General features: G+C 40.4%; 1 pseudogene; it reads right to left on the minus strand.

The window, feature by feature from the left end:
* Positions 1-2,950: 2,950 nt before the first annotated feature.
* Positions 2,951-3,060, minus strand: LOC141814647 (small nucleolar RNA R71; annotated as a pseudogene).
* Positions 3,061-6,713: the final 3,653 nt, after the last annotated feature.

The raw sequence follows: 6,713 nt of genomic DNA on the forward strand, positions 1-6,713 counted from the left end.
CTAGGCCTTACAAGCCTAATCAAAAGAAATTGGACTCAAGAACTTTGAGCTGTAATTTTGTTGATTACTCTGAAAAGTCTAGAGAGTATAAATTTTATGATCCCTTTAATAGATCCTTCTTCAAAATGAAAAACACCAAATTCATTGAGGACAGTGGAAGTGATAAAGTTAGGGAAATAGTTTTTGAGGAAAGCGTAAGTAATCTTCCTATAGTTACTACTAGTGCAATAAGTAGTGGTATGATTACCATACCACATATCATGGATATTGCACATCCAAAGGGAGTAGTACAACAACAACAACAACAACAACAACCAAGCTTTATCCCACTAAGTGGGGTCGGCTAACATCCAAAGGGAGTAGTGAATCAAGATATTCCTATGACATCTCTAATGCAATTGGAAGATCGCTCAACACAAATTGAGATATTGCCGCATATTGATGAGCAAATACCTCAACCACCATAAGAACAAAGTGCCTTTAAGGCGATCTATGAAGGAACGGAGATCCATGATGTCTCGTGATTATGTTTATCTCCAAGAGGATGAGTTTGACATTGGGTTGGAAAGTGATCATGTATCTTTCCAAGAAGTCCAATAATATCCTAATCCTGAAAGGTGGATTAATGTCATGCATGCAAGAAGAGTTGAAGGTTATAACAGACAATGATGTTTAGAAACTTGTCAAATTGCTCGAAGGGACGAAACCTGTTGGTTGTAAGTGGATATTTAAAACCAAGCAGTATTCAAAGGATAACGTCAAAAAGTATAAGACTCGTCTAGTTACCAAGAGATTCACTCAAAAGGAAAATATTGATTATAATGAGACTTTCTCACCTGTGTCGACGAAAGACTCTTTTAGGGTAATTATGACACTTGTAGCTCATTTTAATTTGGAACAACATTAGATGGATGTAAAGACTGCATTTCTTAATAGAGACATTGAGGAGTCTATATATATGGTGCAATCGGAGAACTTTGAGTCTAAAGATTTAAAGCACCTAGTAGGCAGATTAAAGAAGTTCATTTATGGTTTAAAATAGGTGTCTGATCAATGGCACCAAAAATTTGATCAAGTGTTCATCTTATTTAGATTTAGAGAAACCCCTATTGATCAGTGCATATATGTCAAGTTCAGTAGGAGCAAGTTTATTATACTTGTCCTATATGTGGATGACATATTGCTTGCGAGCAATAACAAGGGGTTGCTACATGAAACTAAATCATTTCTATCCAGTCATTTTGAAATGGAAGGTCTTGGTGAAACATCATTTGTATTATGCATATAGATATATCGTGATTACTCAAGAGGCATTCTTGGACTTTCATAGAAAGCCTGCATTGAAATGTTGCTTATAAGGTATGGTATGCAAAACTGTGCACCTGGTGACATCCCAATGTCTAGAGGTGACAGATTTAGCCTGCAGCAATGTCCACAACTTAAACTTGAAAGAAAAGAGATGGACTAACTCCCTTATGCGTCAGCTGTGGGAAGTCTTATGTATGCACATGTATGTACACGACCAGATATAGCATTCATAGTGGGGATGTTAAGCAAATATGTAAGTAATCCAGGATCATCACACTGGAAAATGATAAAGAGACTGATGCGATATTTGCAATAAACTAAAAGATATATGCTCACATATCAGAGGTCAGATCACCAGGAGGTGATTGGATATTCAGACTCCAATTTTGCTAGATACTTAGATAGTAGGGGGTCCACTTCAGGCTATATTTTCATGCTCGCTGAAGGGGTTATATCTTAGAAGAACGTCAAGTAGACGCTAGTAACTGATGTCCATAGGGTATACATACATTTTTACTACTTTTATTGCACATCTTTATACATTTCTTGATGATTACTCTATGTTTGTCACATCCCTTATCCATACATTAGGTATATTTTTTCCTATTTCATAGTTCGGAGGTCTACTCTTATATTTGTGCATTTATAGGATAGAATGTGCCCATGACACACGGAGCGAAATAAGGCGAAATAAGAGCAATCCAAAGAACACGGCCAGCCTACAAGGCAGGCCATGCCCCACTTTTCCGTGCCTAGGGACGTGAGGCACAACCGTATCTAAGGCACGACCGTGCCATCAGAGCCAACCAGCAGCTGTGCCCATGACACACGGCCGTGCCAACCTTACAGAATATCAACAACTGTGGGACGTGCCTATAAGGCACGGTCATGCCCCCAACTAGAGCAATCTAGATTCTAGGATATAGGAGGAATCTGGGGTCTATTTGCCCTGATTTGCAAGGCACGGCCATGCCTACAAGGCACGGCCATGCCCCACTTTTCCAGGTTGAACCAGCTTAGGGACGTGCCTACAAGGCACGATCGTGTGCCACTCCAAAGAAGATCTATGTAAGGGTCGTGCCTATAAGGCACGACCGTGCCTAATTTACAGCTATTAAAAGCGCTATTTATCATTAGACTTTTACAATTAGAGTCTTTTCTATACATACTTGCTTCCATTATTCTTTTATTATTTTTTCTTTCGTGCCTACTTTTGTTGTAGGCACGACCGTGTGATGGAAGATTAGACATTCAAGAGCATACACTAGAGATCATGGCTCATAAATCTTTGAAGGACTATGCTGCACCCCAAGCGAGAGGGCTGCTATCTTGCATCGCCTTACCAAACATTGAAGCAAATAACTTTGAGATTAAACCTAGATTTATTTCTATGATTCAACAAAATCAGTTTGGAGGTAGGCCTAACGAAGACCCCAACTTACATTTGGAAATATTCTTAGATAATTGCAACACTATGAGAATCCAAGTGGTCAGTTTTGATGCTCTAAGACTCATGCCTTTTAGATTCTCACTCAGGGATAGGGCGAAAACCTGATACTATTTTCTACCTCCAAATGGTATAACTACTTGGGAGCAATATGAACAAGTCTTTCTCAATAAATTTTATCCCCCAAGTAAGATAGCTCACATGAGGAATATGATATTGAGCTTTATGCAAAATGATGACGAATCTTTATTTAAAGCCTAGGACAGATTCAAGGGAATATTGAGGCAATGTCCACGCCACGGACTTGAACGATGGCTAGTCATTCACACCTTCTACAATGGAATCAACTATCAAACCAAGGTATACTTAGATTCCGCTGCAGGAGATGCATTGATGAATGAGAGCTTAGAGAAAGCCGAAGAATTGATTGAAAGTGTGGCTCTCAACCATCATCTGTGGGCTAACGAGAGAGGTAACATTCTAAAAACTCTTGGGAAATATGGAGTAGACACTCTCACTCTTTTGACTACATAGATGGAGGCCCTTAATAAGAGAGTTGATAATATGAATGTCAGTAAGGTTAATGTGGTATCTTCGTCTTGTGAGATTTATGGGGATTCCAGTCACACTAAGGAGGTGTGCCAAGTGGGAGCACTTCAACCTCAAATTGTTCATACGTCATTGGTACATATAATCAGAGAAATAACCCATACTCAAATTCTTACAGTCCGAGTTGGAGGAATCATCCCAACTTCTCATACCGCAACAATCAAGGGTCATCTTATCAAGCTGCACCAAAGACAAATGAAGAGGTGTTAGACATCCAAAAAATTTTAAAAATTCTGGAACAATTTCAAGGTGACATGGTTAAAATCAATGAAAAACTAGATGGTCATGATAAGAGGATGAAAATGCAAGAAACTCAGATAGCTCAGATTATTTCTTCCTTCTCTTCCAGACAAGTGGGTGCACTCCCAAGAAAGCCAGATTTCAACCCCATGGAGATTGCAAAGCGATTGAGCTATGGAGCGGACAGACCTTGAAAGGTAAGGAACCTCAAGTGACTGCTCCTCCAGAGGCTATTACAAGCACAACAGTCACCATTCAACCTCCTTCCTTTACGTTGATTATTGAAGATGAATTGGAGGAAGTTGAGACTGTTGCACCCGCTGAGGTACCACCAAAGAAAATATTAGTGCGTAATATACCCTTCTTGCAAAGGCTCCTGTACAAGAAAAAAGATGACGAGTTTGAGAAACTATACAATAGAGTCAAAGACATCACGTTGGGTATTTCCCTTCTCGGCGCTCTTGTCAAGATGCCCAAATTCGCTAAGCTTATCAAAGGGTTCATGTCTACCAAGAAGATCACTGAGGTCAAGCATACCATGGAGCTAACAGAGGAAGTCAGCGTAATAATTCTCAACAACAAACTTCCTCTAAAACTCAAGGATTCAAGGAGCTTTAACATCCCATGCAAGATAAGTACTATTTCAATTGGTAGAGCATTTTATGATCTTGGAGCGAGCGTCAGTATCATCCCCTACTCAATAAGTGAAAAATGTAGATATATGGATCTCAAACTTACCACTATGACCATCCAACTAGCAGATCATTCATATAGATATCCTATGGGAATAGTTGAGGATGTGCCAGTAGAAGTCGGTGGATTCACTGTCCCGATCGACTTCGTTGTACTTGATATGGAGGAAGATCCGTCAATTCCAATCATTTTGGAGAGACCATTCTGTTAGAACCGATGAAATCAAAATATCTCCACAATGACATGATATTATCCACTTTGGGCCTAAGCCCTCATGACTTTGTTCTTGGGCTCTCCCCAAAATACCTCATACCAATGAAGATACTTTCCATCCTTTTAACCTCATGATCTTTTTCATGTACTTTAGATGTGGGACTATGTTTGCACCCTTGCAACCCAACAATCCCCCTCTCAAACAAAGGACCACAGGCCCCCCCCCCCAACGTCGTTTTGATGTCTGAATCCTCGACCCACTAGGACTTTTTGTCCCTCGATCCATCCGACCTACTAGGACTTTCCATCTAACCGCAGCTAGGACTTTTTTGCCCCTCGGTCCACCTGACCTACTAGGACTTCCCACCTAGTCGCAACTAGGACCTTTTGCCCTTCGGTCTACCCGACCTACTAGGACTTCTCACCTGGTGTCTGGTCCTCTTGATTCAGACACGGGAGCATCCACTTCCTTTATTTTAAGGTTCAAACCACATGGTTAGATCTTGATCATGGCTCATCCGGCAGTTAGTCCGGTGAAGTGCGGTCTCACTCTGATACCACTTGTTAGAACCGATGGAATCAAAATATCTCCACAATGGTATGATATTGTTCACTTTGGGCCTAAGCCCTCATGGCTTTGTTCTTGGGGCTCTCCCAAAAGGCCTCATACCAATGGAGATACTTTCCATCCTTTTAACCCCATGATCTTTTCTATGTACTTTAGATGTGGGACTATGTTTGCACCCTTGCAACCCAACACATTCTTAGCCACTGCGGGGGCAAAGATTGATGTGAAAAATCATAAGTTGTCCCTAGAAGTGGGAAACAAAAAGGTAGACTTTAATCTCGCACTTGACTCTAATGCTTACCTTCTAGAGAAAGAACAATGTTGTAGGTTGGATGATAGCCAACCAAAGAAGAAATAGATGTACCAATCCCTCACCATGCCGATGAAAGAACCCATACCGACCAAGACAATAAGGAAGTCATATGAAAAAAAGCAAAAATAAAAAGTACCACCCAGGGCTCGGTTACAAGATGTCAACTAATAAGCCCTGTACACTAAAAGAATAAAGGGGCCAAGCTAAAGACCATAAACAAGCCCTACTTGGGAGGTAACCCAAGGATTTTTTTAATGTTTCTTTATTTTCTTTATTGCATAATTTTTTATTATTTCAATAAGTTGGTAATAAATTTTCCTATTCTTTACAGGAAATTCTGGAGATTGGCATCAAATAAAGCAAGGTCGTGCTTACTACGAACGATCGTGCTTCTTTCACAAAGCCATGCCCTTTCGAGATTGTGCCTCTCCACCGAATAACCACTCTAACAGGCCATACCTAATAGGCATGGTCGTGTGGTTCCACAAGCAAGGTGACTTGGACAAGCCATGCCTAGGAGGTACGGCCATGCCTATTCACCTGAATAAGGCCTTGGGCAGGCCGTGCCTATAAGGCATGGTCATGCCACTTTATCTATAAAAGGGTGCACGGTCGTGCATGCCCTAACACATGGTCGTGCGCCCCCAAACCTCATCTTCTTCTCTCCACCCTCTCTAATCTCTCCCAAATCCCCTCTAATCCTTCTTCCTTCACTTCTTTCCCTCTTCTTCTTCATCTCTCTACTCATATCCACAAGAAAAACCCCAAATTTTCTTTGTTTTCACAAAGAAATTTTGCATATCTGGAGGATCAAGTGGAGGAGAAGAATCGGAGCGACGTAGGGAAAGGAACTAGTAAACGAAAAAGCTCCAGCGAAGGAGAAGAGGAAACTAAAGACAAAGGGAAGAGAAAGGCCATTGAGGAGGGTTCCGACAACATTCACGATATCATCTTTCGGAACGATGATCAAAAGGTCAGGTATAATTGTCTTGTTTCAAGAAAATTAGTTTGCTCTCGATATGTTGATTCTTATACGATGGATACCTTAGGGCTTAAGGATGACATAGAGTGGATGCTGAATAATATAGGTTGACTTGACTTTACTCACATTAGGCATCCAATATACTCTAAAATTACTTTAGAATTTCGTAGCTTTCTAGAGCTCTACATTACCACGGATGAAAACTATAAAGGAAAAAAAAATCAATTTTAGATTATTTGATCAGTAATATAAGTGGACTCTAGAAGATTTTAATAATTATTTTTGGTTGCCAAATGATGTGACTAGGGAATTGGATAAGAAGTTTAGCAGCCGATTTTGA

The sequence above is a fragment of the Curcuma longa genome, chromosome 1 (assembly GCF_044706935.1).
Source record: "Curcuma longa cultivar G26 ecotype Majalengka, Jawa Barat chromosome 1, ITB_CL_G26_1.1, whole genome shotgun sequence".
NCBI lineage: Eukaryota > Viridiplantae > Streptophyta > Magnoliopsida > Zingiberales > Zingiberaceae > Curcuma > Curcuma longa.